This window comes from Anas acuta, chromosome 5, assembly GCF_963932015.1.
Source record: "Anas acuta chromosome 5, bAnaAcu1.1, whole genome shotgun sequence".
NCBI classification, from domain to species: Eukaryota; Metazoa; Chordata; class Aves; order Anseriformes; family Anatidae; genus Anas; species Anas acuta.
The window spans coordinates 39,460,193-39,472,414 of NC_088983.1; the positions used below are offsets into that span (position 1 = coordinate 39,460,193).

The 12,222-nt window shown below is 31.8% G+C and overlaps 1 long non-coding RNA gene across 1 annotated transcript; it reads left to right on the plus strand.

The window, feature by feature from the left end:
• Nucleotides 1-7,452: 7,452 nt before the first annotated feature.
• On the plus strand, nt 7,453-11,345 carry LOC137857602 (uncharacterized). Its single transcript, XR_011097176.1, has 2 exons — nt 7,453-7,652; nt 9,173-11,345. It is a non-coding gene; the product is annotated as an uncharacterized lncRNA (long non-coding RNA).
• Nucleotides 11,346-12,222: the final 877 nt, after the last annotated feature.

A 12,222-nucleotide genomic window follows, 5' to 3' on the forward strand; every position in this document is an offset into this window, starting at 1 on the left:
TGATGATCTACCTTGTGTACTATTTTACATAAATTATTTCTTTTGGATTTACTTTTTTAAAATAATCCTTAGAAGAAGATTTTTATTTATTTATTTTCTTCAGTGAAGGGAGATTAAGATTCAAGGCTCTCAGGCTGTATTCCTAAATCTGCTGGTAAATTGTATGGCTTAGAAGATCCATCACTGTCTGTGTCTGTATGTATAAAAGCAACTACTGCTGTGTTAGCAGGTTGATGTACATCTTACTATTTGCAAAAGCTTGAACTCCTGAGAAGAATAGATGTTTTAGCAAAGGTTTTGCTTAAAAATAATCACTGAAGAAAACCATTACAGTCTCTAATTTTATTGAAGTTTGTTGAAGACATACTCCGCATTTAGTTTCTCGATATTTACAGTTGACTTACTACATTCTTGTTCTTATTAATCAATTAAAAGTAAATATGCAATGAAAAAATGATATATTCATGGCACAGAGAGATCACCAGACATCATTGGCTAGTGTGCTACCTTTTGTATGGAAAAAGTAAAACATCATTTGCTCTGATGTGGATAAAAGTACTTATTACTCTCACGTCCAAGTACTGCTCTTAAATTTACAAGTGTATGATTAAAAATCATAAATGTTTCTGTCCTGTGTTTCTTAAACTGCTGGTTTGATCAAGAGGTGTGATGTTAAAAGTAAGTGTAAAAGTTACTTGAATAACTGAGGAAGGAGAGGTTAGTTAATATTCTGAAATTCTTTTAAACTGCTGTTTTGTCATTCTTTTTGCTTATAAAGGGCAATAATGTTTTATGACTGTAAATATGTTAAAATGTATATGACAAACGATAACATAGTTAAAGAGAAAATCTTTATGGATGGTATTCATCTTGTAGTACAGGTAAGGTATCTGTCACTACCTTGGGTGAATTCAAGTGATTTCAATTTCTCTTTTTTTATTGGTTGGAATTGGGGGGGATGGAGTGTTAAAGTCCCTTTGAGTAAATTTGGGGAACAAATAACTAAATTATGGATGAGCCTTTCAGAACAAGCTGCAATCATTTATTTCAAAACTAAAGGGGAAAGTATGGATTGTCTGTAAAATGTGGTTTATATTACAAAACTTCTAAACACTACCAATTTTGAATAAAAATTTGTTTTGACTGAGGAGAATATAGCAGTGCTTAGTGATACAGACATTGTAGATTGCCATTGTATCAGATGCTTGATCCCATTAATAAATACACCGGGGAAAAAAATATCCCAAGTGTAAACAAACCATGGCTTCTTAAAGGAAGTGAGTTGCAATGAAAATCATGAGATATTTGTTTAATGTTGTTAATACTTTGTGAAAAAGGCAATTGTTTCCAGCTGTTACTGCAAGTTCTAAAAGATCCATCCCAACTGTGATTTAATTCCAAACCAGTTAGCACTTCAGCTTTTCATGAAAAAATAACAAACAAGAATTCTGCTTTCTGGTGAAAGGGGAGTTAGCAATAAAAACCAAACTAACTGATGGTAGTCAACTGGTACTATGGGTAACTAGACTTATTACTTTAGCATTAGAAAGCTTTTCTAGTACTATTGTTTTTTTTGTTTGTTTGTTTTTGTTTTGTTTTTGTTTTTTTTTTCCCCTCCACTAGCTATTGGTAACCATAGATGGTTTAAAAAAATAGTTCAGTCAAATTGGAGTCTTCTGTGGTATACACGGAGTTAAAAAAAAAAAAAAAAAAAAAGCTATGAAAGAAGGTCAGAAAGTTGAGAGAGGGGAATCAGTAGTAGACTGATGGGGGGAAAAGAAAGTATAGTTAAAAAAAAAAAAAGGATAACCTATCACCTAGATGTGAAATACTCATCACATTCTTCTTCTCAAGTTAATAAAAGTCATAAATATTGTATACTGTCATACTGAATCTACTGAAGTCCTCAGCCAAGGAAAAAGCTGTTGGTCCTAATATTTTTAATTATTTATTTTCAATAATATGTTCAACAGACTCGAAAAGGAGAAAATATGGACATGATCTTGTTCCTTCTTTACATCAATATTCATATCATTAAATTTGTAGACCATTTAGGATCTTCCATCATGTTCTCATAGTTGCATTTGCAAGGTAGAATTCACCTGATCCTGTGAAACTTGAAATTATGATTTTTCTCTGAGGCTTATATTTCTCCTTTGTCTCATTTTGATCTATACTTATGCCTGTTTTTGTTTTTATTGGTTACACTCATGCTAGATTCATACCTGTTTCTAATTTAACATCTACAACAGTATCTCATGTCTTAAATCAGTGGCATAAGATTGATTTATTTTAATTTCCTTGTTTCTAGATTCAATTTATATGAGAACATAAATTTATTGTTATAGAAGATTGAAATTGTTAGCCACTTCTTTAGTAAAAAAAGAATTCCTGCCAATTCAAAATCAATCAAAAAAAAAAAAAAACAAAAAACAAACCTACTGTGACCCCATCACGTTGCCTTTTTTTTTTTTTTGAACTGTTGCAACTAGCCAGTTGCACTGAAATATTTATATCTTAGAGAAGAATAACGGTGTCACGAATAATTACTTTAACAGCTGAATATTGTTATGTTAACACAGCTTCATTCCATGGTTACCATTAAGAAATTCCATGCTACTTAAAAAAAATAATCCATAGTGTCTGAAAATATTGAAAACCTAGATATTTGTGATCACCTCTTGTTCAGTAATATTAGAATACTAGAATTAGATCCATCATAGCTTATATTATAGAAGACTGTTGAAAGGTTCTTACACTCTGCTTTCCCTGTGCAACTTTTCCTTTTGATATACTAGACAATGATGTAAATGGTCTACCATCCACATTTCCATCTTGGATAAAAAAAGAAAAGGGGGCTAATATTTTAAACTAAAATAATTGACTTCAATTTTTCAGTATTATTCAATGCCCATCATTAAGGGTCAATGGTAGAGTGCTGTAAGTAATACACTATGATCCTCTAAGACTTTTTTTTTTTTTTTACCAATTACTATTATTCTAAAATTCAGAGCAAGCTGCACACATAACAATGAAGAACAGCATATTTGCTAAGCAAATAACCCATACATTATGCAAGGACAGAGAAATGGAAATACCAAGGGATGAAAAGAGAAGAGTCAGAGAAAGAAAAAGAGTTAAGTAGGTGAAAAACCTGAGAGGCATATTCAGAGTTACAGGACTGAAGAGGTGCTCTTTATGTAGCTCAGAAACCCAATAAAGTAGCTGAGAGCATTTTTATTTTCTTCCAGTTAATGTAAAGGAGTAATTAGCTTGTATCATCTGTTGCATGAAATTAATTCCCTACATATTCTGCTAGATTAAAAAAATAAATTCTTAGCACTTTTGTTTTCTGGCCACGTCTCTGCCTTACTGCATACAAGCATTGTTAAAACAGTATTTTTAATTATCTTCTAAATTTTTTTAATTTATCTTCTAAAAGTTTCTGGCACATTTTGGGGGGACGTATGCCAAGTTCTTTCTTAATCAAGGAAGCTTGCCCATAGCTGACCCTGCTGTTCTCTGGCAAGTTCGCTGTAGTGAAAACAAGTTACTATTTAGTATATTACAATAATAGAAGATATGTTTTGCCATTCCTTGAATATTGTATGATCTGTTGCTGGTCACTGCATGACATGTAGTTTGGCGCGTTTGTGCTTAATGTTAGAAAATGACCCCAGTTAAGAAGTCTGACGCTAGGCTGGCTGGTTTAAAATCCAGTTTGCAGGGGCCAAAGATGGATGTTATGGTCATTAAGTTTAATGTCATCTCAAGATTTTACCATGAATCTGTGTGACACCAAGTGACCAATGCCTCATAGTCTGCTTTCAAGTGCCTAAATATTACACCATGAACTCAGAGGGAATGTTCTTTGTTATGAGTGGGTCCATTTTACATCACAAAAATGGAGTTTTGCAATAATCCCAGCTCTGCATCTTAATACATTTTGACAAACTTCACTGTGGTTTGGTTTTCTTTCTGTTCTCTCCAGTCTGTTTCCATACACAGCAATTTTTCAGTCTCTGAGATGATCTAGGTTGGGTTTTTGATTTCGTAGATTGTCCCATTCTAAATTTAAAATGTGGATTCTGATATTATTGAATCATATTTTGTTTATTGCATGCTTTGACTGTAGATGGAATTAGATCTGATTGTGCTGATATGTAAAACCTTTTTATATTTATGTGAAGAAGGGTGAATATTTTTTAATTTCATTTCTGATTAAATACCACATATTAATAGATAATTTTAACTGCTCATAGGCAAATGTGTTCTTGCCAACCATTTTAAAATTTACCCAATCAAAAAGCTAAACAGTTAAATCCTGTTACAAAGCAGAAATAGTACACTGTACTTGAATATCTATCTCCAATCATCAAAGCAACACTTTTTATTTTTCCCTATGCATATATTGCATAATATGGTGATCAACTGATTATATTAGAAGTATTACTGAAAAGCTGAAACCTTTATCTACCATTCAGTGTACAGATCTGTTGACCAGTATATTACAAAGGATGTCAGTATCTTGTTTTATAACCAAGAACTGGAAGAGATAGGTGGCATGATGTTTTTAAGCAGAAAATACTTTTTTGTTTGTTTGCTTGTTTTTTAGGATTAGAGTATTATTTAATTCATGATAATTATATACTTCCAGTGGTTTTCACCTCCAAGCATTAATACTAATTCTAAAACATAAAAATGATTGGACTTTATTAATGGGAGGATGGATAGTTAGAAAGGTAGTATGTTATTCAAGGCCACAGAAATATAAAGAGTAATAACTGGGAGTCATGTCAGAACATAAAACTTCCTTAAGATTTTTTTTATGTCCCATTATACATTATATTTTACTTAGAATTTACTTAGAGAAGTAACCTTGAAGTCTTTTTGCACAGTGCAGGTTTGTGATTTTCTTCCTTTTTGAAAATGGGTTTTGCTTAACAATATATCTTCTGCTAAGTAGAAATATTTATTTCAAGATGAAAATTGGGGGAATGGGAATAAGTGTTGCCACCCAGTATGTCTGAGTCATATGCTCAGTCTCCTTGAAGGGAATAAAACTAGATGTACTGTGATCTCATTCTTGGTTTTTCATTTCTATTTCTACTGAATTACTTTGATTTGTTCACTGTTAGTTGGAATGAAAGTAAAGGTCCTACAAGCAACAGAAGATGTGAGCGAGTTCTATAAATCTGATTATGAAATAGTTCAGGTCATAACTCTTTAGAATGTGAAGGCATTGGCAATATATATTGTGTTAACAGTATTACATATTATATTAATGTTATACTAAACTTCAAATTTTAAATTATTTTCCCTGAGGAAACCAAACTGCTAAGTCTATGTTTAAGATGAAGAAAATGATTTATTTTCACAAAGAGCATTCTGAAATAGCTATTTCAGTTGATATAATAACAGCAGATGCAGCTTAGAGGCAGACACTAAGTGAGAATTGAAATGGAGTAGGGCATAGTGCAAGCTTAAGATAAGTATCAAAGAGATTAAAGGAATAATTTAGAAAACAGCAAATAAAGAGGTGGAAGTTTTTCTGGGATTGTCCAACATGAAAGAACACAGGGAAAGTAAGATAATTCCCTTTGTGAGTGAATAGGAATAATGAATAGGAAACTTTCCATGGAATGGAGGAACCAGGCGATCTTCTTCTGCAGAATTTTGTCTTCCATGGGATAAGCATAATATTTTTTAAAATATTGTTCCAAACACAAGTCAATGCATGCTTAATTTACAACGTCTGTAGGCGAGTGTTTTGAGAGGCCTTAGAGTGCACAGTAAAATTTTCGTATTGAATTCTCATCGCTTTGATACTAGAGGGCTGGTGACAAAGTTTGCACCGTCAGTCTAGATTAGGAAACTCCGTGGATGTTTATGGAGGAAAATATTAAAAGTTCTGTAGATTAAATTATCTAAATTTACTACAGATATTTTGTACATCCAGTTGTTTCATCTTCATACACTTAGTGTGTTGTTTTCAGCTAATTGTATTGCTATGACACTTTCTTTTTAATTGAAATAGTCCAGCACATACAAAAAACTCGCCAAAAAAAACCTGCTAGTCTGTTCTTGATCAACTTAATCAATAGCTATAAAATGAAATGAATAATGGCACTGTCAAGATATGCTCGATGTCCTTTCAGTTTATGAAATACTGAGAAATGATGCCATAAATATTAGAATATAAAGATGTTAGAATTAAAGATGTTGCAAAATGAGCCTACATGGAAAAAAAATTATAAATTTGCTTACTTCTAAAATCTCTACTTAACACTACTAAACATCCTTCTGTGTAATAATCTGGAAAGTACTAATACCAGCAAATTCAGATTTCATTAGAAATAATTTGAATTGGAATGCTCTGCTCTTGGCATCCATTTTGACATACAGATGAAGAAATTGTAGATGTAGCTGTGCTAATGGAATGAAATGGGTTATTAAATTGGAGAGTAGTGTTTGAAAAGTTTTACAGAAAAAAGATTCATTAATAGTTTCAGTGATTAATGCATGATGAATCAGTTGGTCTCTATGAAACAGTTCAAATCAGTTTTAGATTCTAGTGTTTATTGTGTCATGGACAGATAAATTTGTCAAGTGATAAGATGAGCAATTAATGGTAGTAATAGAATTCCTCCTTTTAGAAATGATATATTTAAATTAAAAGAAAAATCTTTATGACAAAAGTAACTTATACAGAACCTAAAGAAAACACTTTAGCAAAGTGTGAAGTATAATGAAGTTTTACACTGAAAACTTGAAGCTTACTGTGTGATTATATTCTATATAATATATTATATATATATATGATATAATAATATATTATAGTGTATATTATATTCTATACAGATTCATTCTGACATAAGCTTTCCTGGCCAGTGGTAAGTCAATATTATTAGAATATATCCAAGATCTTTTTAGGTGTCTTGATAATGGCTGGATCATTTACTATGATCAACTATTTTGTATTGTCCCAGAAAACTGAATATATTAAGTACTTCACGAATGCAGCATGTTTGAAATCAAGAGGAATCCCATTCCTACAAAAGGAATTTTAGTGAATATAATGTATCACCGCATTTTTTCTTAAAAATGAATCTCAGTCTTCTTGGGATGTGTAAAGATTTTTTGTGCAGTTCAGAACAAAGCAGTATAAAAAAGCTGAAAATAATTTGGACATTGAAACAAGTGATGGTCTGGAATAGCTTCCCTCAAGGCAAACTGAGAACTGAGGTAGGTTTAAGCTGATCATCAGTATAAAACTCGTCATATGGTATTTGTCATGTGACAGCAAACAGCTACAGTTAAGTGGTGTCTCAGATATCTTTTGAGTTTACTGTTTATAATGTTTTCAGTGCTGATGAAGAGGCTGTGGATTCGTTTAAAAACTGTTTGGTAAGTGTAAATAGATGCAAAGTGATCCACAAGTGATATGACTGATGCATCTGCAGTGATGGATTCAGATATTGTTGCTTCATTTCAGAATGGAAGAACTCTTTATAGGCATTTTGAAGTACAGATTTTTATTTCTGCAGCTTTCGTATGCTAAGTTTACTCTTACTCCTGCTTAAGGACTTCCTTCTCTTCAGTGCTGAGAAGTTCAGATTCTGGGACCAGTTGTTCCTGCTCATCTTACTGATGTATGTAAATATAAATATATCTATATCTATATATATTTCCAGCATAGAAACAAAACACTTTTTTTTTGTTATTAATAGGCATTTTTACCTTCCTTTGTTGTTTCTTTTCCTGTTCTCCTTCCCTGCCTCCTTTTTTCCACTCCTTCTTCCTTGATGCTGACAATTCCATGAAGCAAAGAAGAAATTTTTTTTTTTCTGATTCTTGTATACACTATATCTGGCAGGAAGTATTGGTACAACTTTCATTGTTCTTTCACTGCTGAAACCATAGCAAACTGCGAGTTATCTAGTACTTTTAGAAATATCAAATAGTGGCCGTCAGGTGAGAATTGCAACAGTTCTTAAATGAAGAAGAAAAAGCACCAATTCATTTTTCTATATTAAAAAACAAAACAAAACAAAAAAAAACCACTGATTTATACTGACAACTGATGAAAAAAAAAAAGCTGATGAAATACTTACAGGAGTTATGATTACTTTATATATTCATATTTTTTCATATGCAGTACAATAATAGTCAACAAGCTAAAGTTAAATTTACCTATTTTTTAAAGTCAGTCTGACAAATGACTCATCAGCTAATTATGCTATCTAACAGTGTGACCACTGAATTCAAATCTGTTGGGATTAATGTTAAGATTGGAAAACTTCCAACACCTTAAAATTTGAAGTAGAATAAGTAGTTCGAATTTTATATACCAGTCCTCTTCCCGGAATAAGTGGGAGTATTAATTGCTTTCCTCTGTCACCTTAAATTTGGCATGCTCTGTGTGTTGTGTTTTGTTTTTGTTTTTGTTTTTTTTTGTTTTGTTTGTTTGTTTGTTTTGAGGATGTGTATAAGTTTTGGTTTTAGTGTTGATTTTTCTTAACAATGGCATGTGCCAATGTGTTAGGCATCAGAGACTAGTTACAATTTACAAGGAGTTCAAATCCAACAGAAACAATTTTAAAAGACTTTAGATGATAAATGTGTGAAGCATTTGAACTGGACTTTGTTTTGCTGAGATTACATCAACATTTGCTGGATAATATATATCTATTATATATACTATCTATATAATACATGATATATATTATATAATAATATATATTATATATCTAATATATTATTAGATATTATATATGCTATATAATGTATATATTCTATATATAGAAATATGTCCTGGTAACTTTCATTAAAGTTGGTTTTGTGCTAAGCTAAATGTTTTAAAGTGTTGGAGTCAAACTCATGATCAATTTTTGAAGGGGCAGTATCAGCTCACATGATTAAATCATACAAGCTTATCTGTTTTTCTCCTTGCAAAAATTTGTAGTGTCTATGGAGCCTACGGAGCAGCTGAATTTGTGCTTTCAAACAACAGACATAAGGAAAAATTTCTTTGGAATAATGATTGTTTCATAAATCATCTAATGTTTAGACTTAGTAGCTAATTGTGGTCTAGAAGAATTATATTGTGCTCTACCCCTATCATTTTTTGCACTGAGATTTTGGTTTGTTTTGTTTTCCCTGTGCCATACAGGAAGAAGTACTAGTTCATCTTTGTGAAATATGCAGAGCATTGGATGTGATAAGTACCTCTTTTATTTTCTTTTCATGTGTACCACTTCCTTGCTGTGACCTTAAACAATCAACTTTTCCTTAGTGTGTTCCTTGACACTCCCAAGTGTGAAACTGTGATTCTCTCAAAGCAGTAGTTTAATCAGCTTCGGATAAAGCACCATCAGTTTATTAAGAATAGGTTGAATTAAGTTCCCTTGTTTTCAGAAGTTGCAAGAGCCACTGTATGAGTCTGAATTTATGTCCTAATTATTTTCACACAGCTCTGCTGAGCATACACATTTTAGAAAAAGCACAACTATTTTTTTTGCCCACATACTGCTTTTCTTCTTCTCCCCCACCTTTTTTCTCAGATTACTAGAGGAATCCCAGAGGAATTCTAATTTGGTATCTGATTAATTCTGCTTAATTGTTACTGGTCATAATAGTCATTTGGTTAAAATGTATTTAGAGCATTTGATAGAAAGAATACAGTTTCTTTGCCATATTCTTGTTTACTATGCTGAACCAGCTACTGATTTTTATTAACAGAAACATTGATTTATTGATTTTTTTGTTTGTTTGTTTGTTTTTTGTTTTTTTTTTTTTTTTTTTTTTACTTATTTTCTTCCCCCTAAGTAAGCATTTATAAGAGACAAGATAGCTGTTGAGTAAGCTATTTTTCTCCCGATTTTTAAAAAAGTTAGTTTTAGCATATATGTGAAAAATACTACGCTGACATATCAGAGACAAAAGTCTGAACTGTTTCACAGCTGATTTTGTCAATATGTAGCTTTGTGCAAGAAGTGTAGTATGGATACCAAGAGTCTTCATCAGTGCTCAGCACTGTTTTTCATTTAGCCCTTATTTTGAATGCAGCCTTTCAGTATTCAGTAATTATGTTTTCTGTTTACACTTAAAATATCTTTATGCAAACTGAATCAATTTTTGCTTCAGGAAATATTCCTGCAATGTTAGGCATTTGATTTTAGATTCACTAGTGTCTGTAAAATAGTATGTGTATTTGGAAGAGAGAAAGAGAAGATGTGAGAGAGGTGGGAGTGGTGGTGAATTTCTGCTGCATAAGACCTGCTGACCTCTTTTTTTTTTTTTTCCTTAAGACCACTCTGAGAGCAGTATAACTAATAAATGTCTGCATCTAAAGATCCTATTAACCTTTCATAGAAGTCTTTAATACTATAAATATACACATCTCACAATATGAGTATATAGTTTACATTACTATAGAATCATTCCAATCTTACTGATTTCTTATAGATATGATGCTGTAATAGCCCCATGTGAATCTCTAAGTATTATATATAAGGCAAACAGTAAACTTCTCCTTTTTAAAAATTAGAACACACTAATATTCTGTATTTATTGTTGTTAGAGAATATTTATAATTTCCATGAATGCGTTTTCAGATTACACTATGTGAACCAAGGGATTTTTTCTTAATATTATTCCTTTATTCTCAAATAATTGTTGAATTTTCCTTATTTTCTTTCTTTTACTTGAAACTGATTAAAAATCTAGCTTGCCAGGGAATATCTCAGCGATCAACATACACAACTGGTCCTATTAACATCCTTACCATTAACAATTGTAGAATGGCTCAGGTTGGAAGGGAACGTAAAGATCATCTAACTCTACCCCCCCTGCAATATTTTAGTCACTTAAATATGTTGTTGTCAATTCAGAGAGATGTTCTGCATTTTCAGTGATACCATCTCATGTCTTCTGATGATAGGTCATTTTTCACCCTTCTCTCAGTAATTTTTGTTTTCGTTATAAGACTGGTTTCCCTCCTGTTCAAAGTCAGGTCACTTAATAGCAAGAGTTGGCAATACTGCGAAGTCTTATATTTTCCAAATTTTGAAAATTACAAAGACTTTTCTCTGCTGTTCTATTACACTCCATATTGATTAATCAGACAGAAAGCAATTTTGGCCAAAGCTCACTATTTGTGTGAAATGAAAAATTAGATTTGCTATCTTACTGATGATCATATATTTTGAAAGGGTAGATCTGTTTTTCTTATTTAGATAAAACTTAGATGTTAATGCATGACAAACTGATTGCTAATATAAATAATAACTCTGTTATAATTGTTAGTGGGTCAAGAATTTATCTTAAAAAAAAAATAACACAAAGCAATATGACATGTTGCAAAGACAAAAAAAATAAATAAATACAAGCTCTGCTCAAAAAATCAATCCAGTTCATTTTGTAAATGCATTTCAGTATCTTTGCATATATGTTGCTAGCATAAATAGGACAATGATCTTTTGGTGTTTGTATCAAGATGCAGAGTAATCCATGTTCTACAAATCAAATATTGTTTATTTTAATCTTACCTTCCTCATGGGGATATGAAAGCATTTCACAGTTCTTAGGATTCCTGTATGGTACATGTAACTATTTTGATAGTGCCAAGGTACCTAACAAAACAGATGGTGTCTTACTAGATGATTTATTTATTTTTTTGTTAATCAAGAATGCCAGAATTGTAGTTGATCCTGTTAGGGGCTCCATACAATTTCACAAATTTTTCTCAGGATAACTGAGCAGAATCTCTATGTGGAGTTTTTGATGTGAGAAGAATGTTGGCATGAGGGACAAAGGGTCATGAACTATATAGTAGGTAGTGCATGGAATTCCTGGAATGATGAATCAAATGAGCACGAAATGCTCATAGTGCTACTACAAGACATAGGATGGTGTAGATTAAAGAATAAAATACAAGGAGGGTTTCATGGGAGGGAACTGAAGAATGCACAGTATTTGGCATATATAATAAACTTACTGGTACTATATTAAAAGAATACCACCCAAATACTGTGCCTTAAACATGTTCAATTCATGCATCTAAACAAGATGGAAAAAAATATAATTCTTTTGGGTTTGGTACTGGCCATGCACATATGAGTAGATAATGAATTGTTGAATTATGTGCCTGAACTTGTAGAGAATTGAAAGCATTAATTTTAAGTTGAAATCATGAAGTCTTACATCCCCGTTATACATTAA